The following is a 14,764-nucleotide window of genomic DNA, read 5'->3' on the forward strand; positions in this document are numbered from 1 at the left end:
TATTTTCTCGTTTCGTTCCCTGCATGCAGAACGAGTAGCGTTCTGCATGCAGGGGTGGGGGGAAAATAATTCCCCCCCCGCCCCGTTTTGGCTTGGGCCAGGCGGATCCTGGCCCAGCCCTGTCTTCTGGGCCGGGTCTGGCCCAGAAGATAATGTGTTTTTTGTTTTGGGCCGAGATCGGCCCAACAATTTTGGGTTGAGTCCGGCCCAGTCGGTTGGGCCGGACCAGCCCAGCCCATTTAATATTATATATTATATTATATATATTATATTTTGTATTATTTATATAGATATATATATATGAAAAAATTACAAAAATTCTTCAAAAATTATTTCAAAAAAATATGTGATTTTCTGTAATTTTATTACTGTATTTTGATTAATATTGGTTGGTATTTTATACTGTAAAGATATAAATCCGGTATTAACATACCCGGTTTTCATCAAAACATCAAAGATTTTCAAAATAAAAAATGTCTTTTGCTTTCAAAAATTTTCTAAAATATCTTTGAAAATATTGTTGATTTTTCTGCATTTGCTTTATCAAAGTAGATTAATATTTGGTTGTATTTTTATACCGCAAGGATACAAACCCAGTATTAAAATACCCGATTTGCGTCAAAACGTACAAAATACATATTTAAAAATGTTTTGTTTTAAAATACGGCCTAGTCTCTCCAATATATATATATAAATATTATAACATCATATTTTCACACAACAAAAGAAATCTCAAAACAATATATGTAGTAGCATGCATTTTGGCTTTAATAACCAGTTTATTCAAGCCATGAGAACTAGGCCAATATTCCAAAAATTCTAAAAAATCTTTTTGTCCTCTGTTAGTATATGGGATTACGAATTTATACGTAAAACGTATTCCTGAAATTAAAAATATGTTTTTTTACATAGACGCTAGAACGGTTAGGTTTTACCCGATAAGATAAGGACCTCCTTATTGAGGAGGACTTTTCTTGAACCATAGACGGACCAACAACTAGGAAACACAACGAAAACACCTTAAATTTTATCAGACAATTAAACGATGCAGCTTACCTTAGGTAGGGCGTATTTGGGGTGCTAATACCTTCCCTTTACGCAACCAGTCCCCGTACCCGATCTCTGAGACCAGTTAGGGTTCCTAGTGACCAAAATACTAGGTGGCGACTCCCACACCATTTTTCACTGCTAAGAGACAACGAATTCCTTGTCTCCCTACATTGACCAGATATATATCCCCCATATTACATTTTTTGTGGGTGGACGATCGCCGCGACGTCGCTCACGTGCGACAGAATGGCGACTCCACTGGGGACCTTGTAGACTAAGCTTTGTTTTTGTCTGATGTGTTTGTGTTTCCATGTGTTTATTGTTAATATGCCTTTCCATTTATTTGCATATTTGTTTTTTATTTTACACGTATTATTTATGCATTGTATAAAATTGTCTCATGTATCACTTGCTTTTATTTTGAAAAGCACACACAAGCTTTAAGCTAGGAGGGGGATTAGCGATCTGCCCTATGACTATTGGTCAGGGTTCAGATGCGTGAAACACCCAACTCATATCTGAGTGCCTGCTTGGTAATGGTGGGTATACTTACCTTAACTGTTCCTTGCAACGCCCCCATACTGTCTTTACGAAGAACGTCACTGGGCAGATATGAGACCCTTTTAAAGACCAAATAGAAAACCTACCCATTCTCACCTAATAAATAGAACTTGTCCTTAGGATATCTATCTTACGTTCATCATGATTAATAATTCATCAATTCAGGTTTTTAAGCCGAAATCTTGCCTAAAGGATTACGAAAGTCATGAATCGACTTTAAGATATACATTCGCACGAGCATCATATTTTCATCACGCATTTGTTTTTAATTCATCATATGCACGACAGATCGTGAAACATAGGTCCCACATCTAAAGTCCACAACACCCGGTCTAGATCGAGAATGGAGAACGAAGAAAGAGCTCACTTAGAGTCACATTATCAGACCGAGTTGGAGTCCGTAAAAAATGAAGTTTCTCGACTAACCGACTTACTCAAGCAGCTTTTAAGAGCTAAGAATGGGGAGGGAACATCAGCCCAACAACCTAAAGGAGCGCCAGCAGCTCACATCCCTCAAGCATCTCAAAACCAGGGGGCAAACTCGGCCAATGAACAATATTTTGTGCCTATCGCCCCTATCCAGCCAACTCATGCTCCAGTCACTGTGGACTTAACAGCGGAGGGAATACCGGATAATAGGTCTCCTAGTTTGATGGACCAAGACAAGCTGTTTGCTTTGGAAGAAAGATTACGGGCAATTGAGGGTAATGATTGGTTTGACCCTGTGCGAGCAGCCGAAGTATGTTTAGTACCAAACATCGTGGTACCAAAAGATTTTAGGATACCTGAGTTCATTAAGTATACTGGTTTGGAATGCCCAAACACTCACCTTCGATCCTACTGCAACAAAATGGCAGAAGTAATCCATGATGATAAATTGCTAATCTATTTCTTTCAAGATAGCCTAGCAGGATCCGCTTTGAGCTGGTACATGAGGTTAGACAGTGTCAGGATCAGGAGCTGGAGAGACTTGGTGGAGGCTTTCCTTAAGCAGTACAAGTTTAACATGGAAATCGCTCCTGATCGAACAAGTCTAATGTCAATGGAGAAAATGAGCCACGAGTCGGTAAGGGCCTATGCGCAAAGGTGGAGGGATGAGGCAATGCATGTCCAACCCCCTTTGATAGAAACGGAGATGGTGACCTTGTTTGCCAATACCTTCAAAGCACCATATTACGAGCACCTAATGGGTAGCTCATCTCAGCATTTCTATGAGGCGGTCCGCATAGCTGAAAGAATAGAGCAAGGGATTAAAGCTGGACGTATAGCTGAGCCATTGGAGACAAAAGGTTTTATTGGAAGAAAAATGGAAGGTCACATTTACGACTTTGAAGGTGGGTCCAATGACAAGATAACGGATTCATATAACCCTTATGTGGCCCACATAAACTTTAACAAACCTTTTTCCTCTAATCAAGCAAATAACCAGTCAAACATCCAAAACAACGATCAAAGACCAAACACAAGATACATTGCAGAACAACTACCGCCATTACCCATGCCTTTGAAGGAAATGTATGCCAAACTACTGAGCATTGGACAAATAGCTCCTATCCCTACATTACCACTACAACCACCATTCCCCATCTGGTATAAGCCCGAGTTGACTTGCGAGTACCATGCTGGTATTCCCGGACATTGTCTTGAAACGTGCTACGCTTTCAAGAACATGTTGTTGAAGCTCATCAAGATAGGATGGGTGTCGTTTGAAGACACACCCAATATCAATTCAAATCTATTGCCTAGTCATGACAAAAGTAATAGGGGATAAAGGGTTGGAAAACCTTGGTCAAGAATCGTCAATAATGAAGAAGGCGAGATCGAAAGAGAAGACAAGGAAACGCAAATGGGGAAGGAAGATGAAGCATTGCCTCGGTTGACTTTCCAGAACGGGTTGACCCAAGAACTTCTCGTAGTTTTCAAAATGTAAAACAACTTTATTTGCCTTAGCATGTTTTTGTCATTTGCTTTTGTCATTACTTTTATTGGGCAGTCAGGGCTCATGTTTTCAGCCATTTTATGTTTGAGCCTACCTTTTTTTAATAAATGATGAGATTATGCACTTTTTGAACAAGTTTGAGTGGTTATATCATAAAATGTTTTAATATGAAATTTAAGAAAAGCTAACCCTAAAGTACATCCCTACCTCTGATAGCGTAATGAATGATTAATCATCTGTAATTGTCTTTATCAACCATAACAATGTGCATTTTGAAAAAAAAAAATCATCATTATCCCTTCACGCACTAAAAAAGTTTATCATTGGCTGAATGAATTTATTCTCTATAAAAGCCCAGACTAGGATCACACCCCTACACTGGGGGCAAAACGAGTTGTTTTTTTGAAAAGTTTTACGTGTTTAAAATTGGTTGGAAGCCCATAGATTTGAAAACCAAGCTAAAGCATTTGACAAAAGCATGACAAAGAGGCAAATACAAGTCATACATTTTGAGAAAAGGAATACTTGAAGAAAGTCAAAGGCTTCTTCTCAAAGATATGAGAGGCAGCACGAGAAATGAATCCAGCATACGACTTCAAAAGCAAGCTCATATCAAGAGAGAGTTTCATGAAATAGAAGAAGATGATGGGGCCTATGTTTCAAAACCAGGTACAAATGCATGCATGGCATCTAATCATAAATCATTGCATATATGTTTTTTGGATCATTACAGGAGGAGACCTTAATGCATTCCAACAAAATTGGAGATGAAGAAAGAATCATTGAGTTGATTCTAGAACAACGAGAAGAGAAGATAATAATTTTCAAACCCTGCCATCAGGAGGAACGACATCGAGCAATCGGTTAAAGGGAATCGCCAGATGGGATTCCAGGTTGACCGATTTACAAAATAGATTTTTTGGTTTTTGATTAAAGAAGATCGCCAGAAGGGATCTCATTATTTCAGCTTCGGAAAAAGGAATCGCCAGATGGGATTCCAAGTTGTTTGAGATCGCCAGAAGGGATCTCGTATTTCGATATTGGTTAAAGGAGGTCGCCAGAAGGGACCTCATATTTCATATTGAATAAAAGGAATCGCCAGATGGGATTCCAAGTTGTTTGAGATCGCCAGAAGGGATCTCGTATTTCAATATTGGTCAAAGGAGGTCGCCAGAAGGGACCTCGTATTTCAGCTTTGAATAAAAGGAATCGCCAGATGGGATTCCAAGTTGATGAAGGTCGCCAGATGAGACCTCATATTTCATGTTGGTTAAAAGGAATCGCCAGATTGGGATTCCAAGTTGATTAAAGGAGATCGCCAGAAGGGATCTCGTGTTTCGCTATTTGGAGGTCGCTAGATGGGACCTCGTATTACATGTTGGTTAAAAGGAATCGCCAGATGGGATTCCAAGTTGTTTGGATAAATGAGATCGCCAGAAGGGATCTTGTATTTCGATGAAGGTCGCCAGAAGGAACTTTATGTTTTAGCTTTAGTAAAAGGAATTGCCCGATGGGATTCCAAGTTATTTGAGATCGCCAGAAAAGATCTCGTACTTCGGCATTCATCAAGGAAGGTCGCTAGAAGGGACCTCGTATTGAAACTATTTCTTAGAAAAGCATGGAGTTTACTAAGAATTCTTCCCCTGGGTAGGTCACCCATTATAATCAGACCGCACTTCACATCATTTTTCCTGGGTTAGTCACCCATACAATGAGACCATCAGTTTTCCTGGGTTAGTCACCCATACAATGAGACCATCACTTTTCTTGGGTTAGTCACCCATACAATGAGACCATCATTTTTCTTGGGTTCGTCACCCATACAATGAGACCATCATGTTTCCTGGGTTAGTCACCCATACAATGAGACCATCATTTTTCCTGGGTTAGTCACCCATACAATGAGACCATCACTTTTCTTGGGTTAGTCACCCATACAATGAGACCATCATTTTTCCTGGGTTAGTCACCCATACAATGAGACCATCACTTTTCCTGGGTTCGTCACCCATACAATGAGACCAGCATTTTTCCTGGGTTAGTCACCCATACAATGAGACCATCACTTTTCCTGGGTTCGTCACCCATACAATGAGACCAGCATTTTTCCTGGGTTAGTCACCCATACAATGAGACCATCATTTTTCCTGGGTTCGTCACCCATACAATGAGACCATTATTTTTCCTGGGTAGGTCACCCATAATAATGAGACCACTCTTTCCTTTTCCCATTCGGGCAGGTCACCCGTCATAATGAGACCACACACGTGTTTTTGTATTTGGGTATGGGTAAAGGAATCGCCAGATGAGATTCCGAGTTTTTGGGGTTAAAGGAGATCACCAGAAGGGATCTCGAGATGACTAAATTTTGATCATAGTTTTTGGGTTAAGGAGGATTGCTGTAAGGACAAAGTTTCAGAGCAATCGAGCTCCGACTAGATCAGTTTCGGGAGCTCAGTTTTGGTTTATCTTTATAAAACTTACTGCGCAAAACCTTTGCTCCGTAAGCATTATAAAGAGGGGGCATCTGTTGTAACCCATTTTTGGGTCCCCACAAAATATATATAAAAATATATAGCCAAATGAGGTTAGAAAAATAACAGGAGGCAGAAGCGCTCAGAAAATGGTTGGAAAATTGGTCGATAAGGTTAAAAATACAAAGATGGAATTTTTGATAATATATTCTTGAAGGAGGAGAGCCCTGTTGACAAGGAAAATTTGAAATTTGAGGAGAAAAGCCCAAATTTAGATGTTTATGGACTTAATTTGATTTTTAAATGAATTTAAAGGGGATTTGATTGCAAGAAAAATTGATTTTTAAGTCAATTTGGGCTTTAATTAGAAGAAATTTAAGTTTTGGGGCCAAAATATATTTTTTAGGAATTTATTAGGTCAAATCAGGGGCTTAATTGCATAAATATTGAAGTTTAAGGGCCAATTGGGGACTTAATTGAAGGAATCCGAAACCAAGGACCAAATTGAAGAAGGCGCGTAAGTATAGGGGCTGGAATTAATTGATTCAGGGGCCTAATTGAAGAAATTGGAAGTTTATTGATCAATTAAGGGCTCAATTACATAATTCAAAGGCCAAGGACCAAAGTGAAAAACGCGGCCAAATATAGGGACGGGGTTCGAATTCGGCAGGGATGCAATTGAAGGGACAAAAGATAATTGAGGGCTGCTTTGCAAATTGATGCGTTTTGGCGTCTTGTAGGATTTAAATGAAACGACGCGTTTTATCCAAAACGACGCCGTTTCATCCATTCAAAAAAAAAAAAAAAAGGGAAAAGGGCAGAACGGTGTCGTTTTGAACGACACTGTTCATCTTTCTTCTTCCCCCCCGAACATGCAGCGGGGAAGAAGGGAAAAATGGTGCTTTTTTTTGAAATTTTTGCCGGCCCCTCTCTCTCGCCTGGAGCCCACCGACCGAACACAATGGCCGACCACCCACCGCGCACCTGCCAGAAAGCCGGGGAGGGGGGCCGAGCGTTGGCAGTCGCGCCCAATGGCCGACCGGCCGGCTGCTCCCCATGCTCCACAGCGAAAAGCCACTCACTTGGCTCTATAAATAACAACCAACACGACAGCAGAAAAAAAAGGAGAGGAGAACAGACGGGGGAAGAAGGAGAAAACGAAAAACAGAGGAGAGAGAGAGGAACGGAAAAAACCGAAAGAGAGAGAAAGGGGAGAGGGAGAAGAGAACCGAAAGAAGGGAAAACAGGGGGAAAGAAAACCAAAGAAGGAGAAGAAAAGGGAAGGAAACAGAGGAGAAGGAAAGAGGAAGAATCCCTCTTTCCGCCGCTTGAGACAGCAGCGCCGCTGCTTGGAGTCGCCGCCAGGGAGCAGCGACACCGCTACCAGCCTCCACCACAGAACCGCCAGAAACGCAGCCAGCCACCGCTTCCGCCTCCGCGCCAGGTAACTTTTCTTCCCCTTCTCCCTCGCGTTTATTTTCTCGTTTCGTTCCCTGCATGCAGAACGAGTAGCGTTCTGCATGCAGGGGTGGGGGGAAAATAATTCCCCCCCCGCCCCGTTTTGGCTTGGGCCAGGCGGATCCTGGCCCAGCCCTGTCTTCTGGGCCGGGTCTGGCCCAGAAGATAATGTGTTTTTTGTTTTGGGCCGAGATCGGCCCAACAATTTTGGGTTGAGTCCGGCCCAGTCGGTTGGGCCGGACCAGCCCAGCCCATTTAATATTATATATTATATTATATATATTATATTTTGTATTATTTATATAGATATATATATATGAAAAAATTACAAAAATTCTTCAAAAATTATTTCAAAAAAATATGTGATTTTCTGTAATTTTATTACTGTATTTTGATTAATATTGGTTGGTATTTTATACTGTAAAGATATAAATCCGGTATTAACATACCCGGTTTTCATCAAAACATCAAAGATTTTCAAAATAAAAAATGTCTTTTGCTTTCAAAAATTTTCTAAAATATCTTTGAAAATATTGTTGATTTTTCTGCATTTGCTTTATCAAAGTAGATTAATATTTGGTTGTATTTTTATACCGCAAGGATACAAACCCAGTATTAAAATACCCGATTTGCGTCAAAACGTACAAAATACATATTTAAAAAATGTTTTGTTTTAAAATACGGCCTAGTCTCTCCAATATATATATATATAAATATTATAACATCATATTTTCACACAACAAAAGAAATCTCAAAACAATATATGTAGTAGCATGCATTTTGGCTTTAATAACCAGTTTATTCAAGCCATGAGAACTAGGCCAATATTCCAAAAATTCTAAAAAATCTTTTTGTCCTCTGTTAGTATATGGGATTACGAATTTATACGTAAAACGTATTCCTGAAATTAAAAATATGTTTTTTTACATAGACGCTAGAACGGTTAGGTTTTACCCGATAAGATAAGGACCTCCTTATTGAGGAGGACTTTTCTTGAACCATAGACGGACCAACAACTAGGAAACACAACGAAAACACCTTAAATTTTATCAGACAATTAAACGATGCAGCTTACCTTAGGTAGGGCGTATTTGGGGTGCTAATACCTTCCCTTTACGCAACCAGTCCCCGTACCCGATCTCTGAGACCAGTTAGGGTTCCTAGTGACCAAAATACTAGGTGGCGACTCCCACACCATTTTTCACTGCTAAGAGACAACGAATTCCTTGTCTCCCTACATTGACCAGATATATATCCCCCATATTACATTTTTTGTGGGTGGACGATCGCCGCGACGTCGCTCACGTGCGACAGAGAGGATGAATTTTGTGATGGGAAACGTGTGTGATAGACTTGATAGGTTGGAGAAAAGTGGTAACGAGGCTGGTACAAGCACCCAAAATGTGAGGAAGCTTGGGTCTGAACCGAAAGCAAATAGTGGCAGTAGGGCCGAAAGGCCAAGGTGGGCTGATTATGAGGATTTTGAGGAGGCCGTTGATGATATTGGTGATGGTGGTTTTGAGGATGAGGCCATAGGCCATCGGGAAGGTTTTCGGCAGCCTAGAAACCGAAGGGATTATGGGAATAGAACTAGGGGCCAATTCGGCCAAAGGGAAAATTTCCGTAGTGTTGGGGGACATGCTGATTTAGATGGTGATTTGGATGCTATCAAACTGAAAATACCTTCTTTTCAAGGTAAAAACGATCCCAAGGCATATTTGGAGTGGGAGAAAAAGGTGGATTGAATTTTCGATTGCCATAACTATTCGGAGGCAAAGAAAGTGAAATTGGAGTCATCGAATTCACGGATTATGCACTGATTTGGTGGGATCAGAATGTTATTAGTAGAAGGAGGAGTGGAGAGAGGCCGATAGCGTCGTGGGAGGAGATCAAAGTGTTGATGAGAAGGCGATTTGTGCCTAACCACTATTATAGAGATTTGTATCTGAAATTGCAGGGTTTGAATCAGGGTTCTACGTCTGTGGATGAGTATTTCAAGGAGATGGAGATCGCCATGATTCGGGCCAATGTGATTGAGGATCGGGAAGCTACTATGGCTAGATTTCTAAATGGGCTGAATAAGGACATTGCGAATGTTGTAGAATTACAACATTGTGTGGAATTGGAGGACATGGTCCATATGGAAACGAAGGTGGAGAGGCAAATAAAGAGAAGGGGCAGTACACGTTTTCAGACCAATTCGGCTTCATCTTCCTCAATATGGAGGCCGAATTTGAAGAGAGAGGGGGTTGTCCAACCAAAGCCTTATGCAAATGCCGAACCACCTAAGGCGAAAAAGGATACTCATACGGATGGAAAAGGTAAATCTGAATTTTAACCTACTCGTGATAGAGATATTAAATGCTTTAAGTGTTTAGGGAAGGGGCACATTGCATCTCAGTGTCCAAACCGAAGAGTTATGCTTACAAGAGACAATGGGGAGGTTGAATCTGAAAGTGACAAATTTGAAAGTGAAGAGATGCCACCTTTGGTGGATTGTAGATATGAGGAGATTGCATATCCTGTTGAGGGAGAGGCCTTGGTTATAAGGCGTGCGCTGAACATGCAAATCAAAGAAGATGATGTAGATCAGCAACGGGAAAATATATTTCACACTAGATGTCACATCCAAAACAAGGTATGTAGCATGATAATTGATGGAGTTAGTTGTGCTAATGTTGCTAGTGATACCCTTGTGAAGAAATTGAATCTGAGTTGTATTAAGCATTCTAGGCCTTATAGATTGCAATGGTTGAATGAATGTGGTGAAGTGAGGGTTACTAAGCAGGTTTTGATTGTGTTTGCTATTGGGAAGTATTCTGATGAGATTTTGTGTGATGTAGTCCCAATGCATGCTACTCACTTACTTTTGGGGCGTCCATGGCAGTTTGATCGGAAAGCGATTCATGATGGGTTTAGAAATAGGTTCACTATTGTAAAGGATGGTAAAACCATCACTCTTGTACCTCTTTCTCCAAAACAAGTGTATGATGATCAAATAAAATTAAAAAAAGAATGTGAGGATGGGAAGAGTGAAAATTCATGTGAGGACAATGGTGAGAGAAAACCATCAGATTCGGCTAAACCTAAATCATTAATTAAACCGGTTGAGAGTGGAGGTAAAAACCGAGGAGTGAAGAAAGTAAGCTCGTGTGATGATAGTAGTGTGGAAAAATTAAAGAAACAACCTAATTTTTATGCAAAAGGATCTCAAATCAGATCTGCATTTTTCACTAATAAGCCAATGGTCTTACTTGTGTATAAGGAGGCTTATTTTAACACTAACGATCTTGATTGTGCTATTCCTAGTGTGGCTGTTTCTTTGATGCAGGAGTTAGATGATGTATTCCCTGAAGACATCCCTAATGGATTACCACCATTAAGGGGGATTGAAGATCAAATTGACCTTGTGCCCAGAGCTTCGATTCCTAACTGTCCAGCCTATAAAAGCAACCCCGAGGAGACAAAGGAGCTTCAAAGGCAAGTAGATGAGTTTATGATGAAGGGGTACATTCGTGAGAGTATGAGTCCTTGTGCTGTGTCAGTGCTACTTGTGCCTAAAAAGGATGGAGCATGGAGGATGTGTGTTGATTATCGTGCCGTCAATAACATAACGGTAAAATATCGACATCCTATTCCTAGGCTTGATGACATGCTAGATGAGTTACATGGATCATGTATTTTCTCTAAGATGTCTAAAAAGTGGGTACCATCAGATTAGGATGAAAGAGGGTGATGAGTGGAAAACTGCATTTAAGACTAAGCATGGTTTGTATGAATGGTTAGTCATGCCGTTTGGACTTACAAAAGCGCCTAGCATGTGTTTATGCGTTTAATGAATCTTGTATTGCGTGCGTTTATAGGTAAGTTTGTTGTTGTGTATTTTGATGACATTTTGATCTATAGCAAGAATTTAAATGAGCATCTTGATCATTTGCATAATGTACTTAGTGTGTTGCGTAGTGAGCAATTATATGTTAATCTTAAGAAGTGCACCTTTTGTATGGAAAAAATTGTGTTTCTTGGCTATGTCGTAACTGCGCAGGGTATCGAGATGGACAAGGAGAAAGTTAAGGCCATCCGGGATTGGCCTACACCAAAATCGGTAAGTGAGGTAAGGAGTTTTCATGGATTTGCTAGTTTTTATAGAAGGTTTGTGAAGAATTTTAGTACTATTGCTGCACCTTTAACTGAAATTGTGAAAATGTCTGTTAGATTCAAATGGAATGATGAACAGGATAAGGCTTTTAATTTGTTGAAAGATAAACTTTGTTCGACGCCTGTTTTAGCTTTGCCAGACTTTACGAGAGCTTTTGAAGTTGAATGTGATGCGTCAGGTATTGGTATAGGAGCTGTGTTAATGCAGGATAAGAGGCCCATTGTGTATTTCAGCGAAAAACTTAATGGGGCAGCTTTGAATTACCCTACATATGACAAGGAGCTCTATGCCTTGGTAAGAACTCTAGAGACCTGGCAGCATTACCTGTGGCCTAAGGAGTTTGTGATACATTCTGATCATGAATCATTGAAGCACTTGAAAGGGCAAGATAAGTTGAGTAGGAGACATGCCAAATGGGTGGAATTTATTGAAACCTTTCCGTATGTGATCAAGTATAAGCAAGGAAAAGAAAACATTGTGGCTGATGCACTTTCACGCAGGTATGTCCTTTTATCTACTTTGGATGCTAGATTTCTAGGATTTGAACACATAAAAGAATTGTACAAGGATGATAGTGATTTTGCTAATGTTTACAATACTTGCGAAACTTCGGCTTTTGGAAAGTTTTATAGACTTGATGAATATTTGTTTAAAGAGAGTCGATTGTGTGTTCCATTAAGTTCTATGCGTGAATTGCTTGTACGTGAAGAACATGGGGGCTGGTTGATGGGGCATTTTGGTGTTGTTAAGACTTTGGATGTGTTGTATGAGCATTTTTATTAGCCTAAAATGAAAAAAGATGTGCAACGCATATGTGATAAATGCATAACTTGTAGGAAAGCAAAGTCTAGGACTCAACCACATGGCTTGTATACCCCTTTGCCTGTACCTAAGGAACCATGGGTAGACATTTTGATGGATTTCGTCTTAGGTTTACCTAGGTCAAAACGGGGTAGGGATTCAATTTTTGTAGTTGTTGATAGGTTTTCAAAGATGGCACACTTTATTCCATGTCATAAAACCGATGATGCCACTAACATTGCTGATTTGTTCTTGCAGCAAGATATAGGACGAAAATCTGTCAACCTTGTAGGATTAGCAACTTTAGGAATAAGGGAAATGGATGTAGCATTCATTTCTTTAAGCATTCTATGAGTCTAAAAGAAGGATCTAACAGCGTTGATTACATCTTCCCCAACTATGTGCCACATTCTTTTGAAGAAACCTGCGTTAAAGCCATCCGGACCAGGGGCTTTGTTGTTCTTCAAACTAAACATAGCATGCTTAATCTCCTCCCTTGTTACATCTTGTGCGAGTACAAGCTGTTGCGTTGAAGACAGTTTCAAGTTAATTGCCGATTCCATCACTTCCTCGTTCAGAACCCTAGGCATTTGATCCATTCCTAACACACGATGGAAGTATGCAATTACTTCTGATTTGACTGCCTCGTGTCCTTCGACAACCTCTCCATCCTCCCTTGTAAGTGATAGAAGCTTATTTCTATTCTGTCTTCCATTTACTGATTTGTGAAAGTAGCTAGTATTCTGATCCCCCAAGCTAAGCCATTGTATCCTTGCCTTCTGTTTGAAAAAACTCTCTTCAGCCCTGACGGTAGAAGCGTATTTATGAACAACATCCCTTTCTCGCATGCACAAAATTGGATTCTCATGCGCTGTATGCAGAGCCTGTTGAGCCTTATCCATTTCGTTTTTTGCATCTTTAACTCTATCTGAAATGTTGGAGAAGTGAGCCATATTGAAAAGTTTCAATTCCTGCTTTAGCTTTCTTAGTTTGCAACACAGCTGATACATTGGACAACCCCCCGAATTCTGATCCCATAACTTCTTCACCAAGGGCATGAACTCGTCATGATCCATCCACATATCGAAGAATCTGAATGGTTTCTTTATGTTCTGATCATTGCCAATAACCTTTACCACCATAGGAGAATGGTCTGACATACCCGAAGGCAAAAATCTCGCTTCCTATAATGGGAAGTTCAGATTCCACTTCTCATTGACAAGCACTCTATCTAGTTTCCGCATAATCAGATTCTCAGGACATTGGTTCGACCAAGTATAATGCATACCTGAATACCAAAGATCATCTACTTTCGCTTCTCGAATACATGTATCCAATCTGTCCATAGTACCAGCCCACGTAGTAGACCCTCCTAACCTGTCCGACTGGTTGCGGATAGCATTAAAGTCACCCATAAGAATCCACGGGGTTGACTCCCATCCATCACTACGACTCACTATATCAGACCATAATGCCTCACGTAAGGAAGCATTATTGTCTCCATAAATAATTGAAGTATTGAAACTGATATTGGTAGCTAATATAGTGACAAAAACATGAATAGCCTGGTCTCACATTCCAAAAACATCCACCTTCACCGTATCAGCATTCCAACAAACCCAAATACACCCATGACAAGAGAAATCATAATTATACAAGAAGGACCAAGAACGCAGAAGAGGTTGAGAAACATTCTCTTTATTCTTGTCTTTAACTCGAGTTTCAACCAGACCAAAAAGAGCTATCCTCTCTTGATGGATGAGCCGACGCAATTCTGAATGCTTTATAGGATCATTCAAACCTCAAAATTCCAACATCCAATAATCATAGGAAAATAGAGAGGAGTACAAACAGCAACACAAAGATTACCTTGACGTGCCTCCTGGAGAGGAGCCAGAATTCTTATTCTTCTTTGAAGAGGCTTTTGAACCCTTTTTCTTTTTCTCTAGAGAGTCTCTAGCCTTAATAGCTAACTGATTAACAGTTTCCCTTTCAGTGGAATTCAGGGTTTGAGGGGTTGTCAGGATCGTTGACGTTAACTCCTTATCGGTTTGTTCCCCATCTGTATCACCTCCCATTACGTCCATATCTTGATCTAAAGCAGTACTTGCAGCCCCTTGCTCCTGTTTCATGTCTTCTCGTAAACTCTTCAAGACAAGAGGAGAGGAAGGATTTTCATCTTCATGACAAGCAGCATTGCGCACATCTGATGCCGCATGATCAATCATATTACAATCAGACATATGTATACCAGATGTTGAACAACCATTCTCATTATAATTACCCACTTTAGATGCCAAGGGAGCATTCTCCCCACTCACA

General features: G+C 40.3%; 1 pseudogene; it reads left to right on the forward strand.

Annotated features, from left to right (window-relative positions):
• The window catches only part of LOC127905675 (uncharacterized), a 55,959-nt pseudogene that overhangs the window by 26,274 nt on the left and 14,921 nt on the right, over positions 1-14,764 (forward strand).

The sequence above is a fragment of the Populus trichocarpa genome, chromosome 8, assembly GCF_000002775.5.
Source record: "Populus trichocarpa isolate Nisqually-1 chromosome 8, P.trichocarpa_v4.1, whole genome shotgun sequence".
In the NCBI taxonomy this organism is placed as follows: domain Eukaryota; kingdom Viridiplantae; phylum Streptophyta; class Magnoliopsida; order Malpighiales; family Salicaceae; genus Populus; species Populus trichocarpa.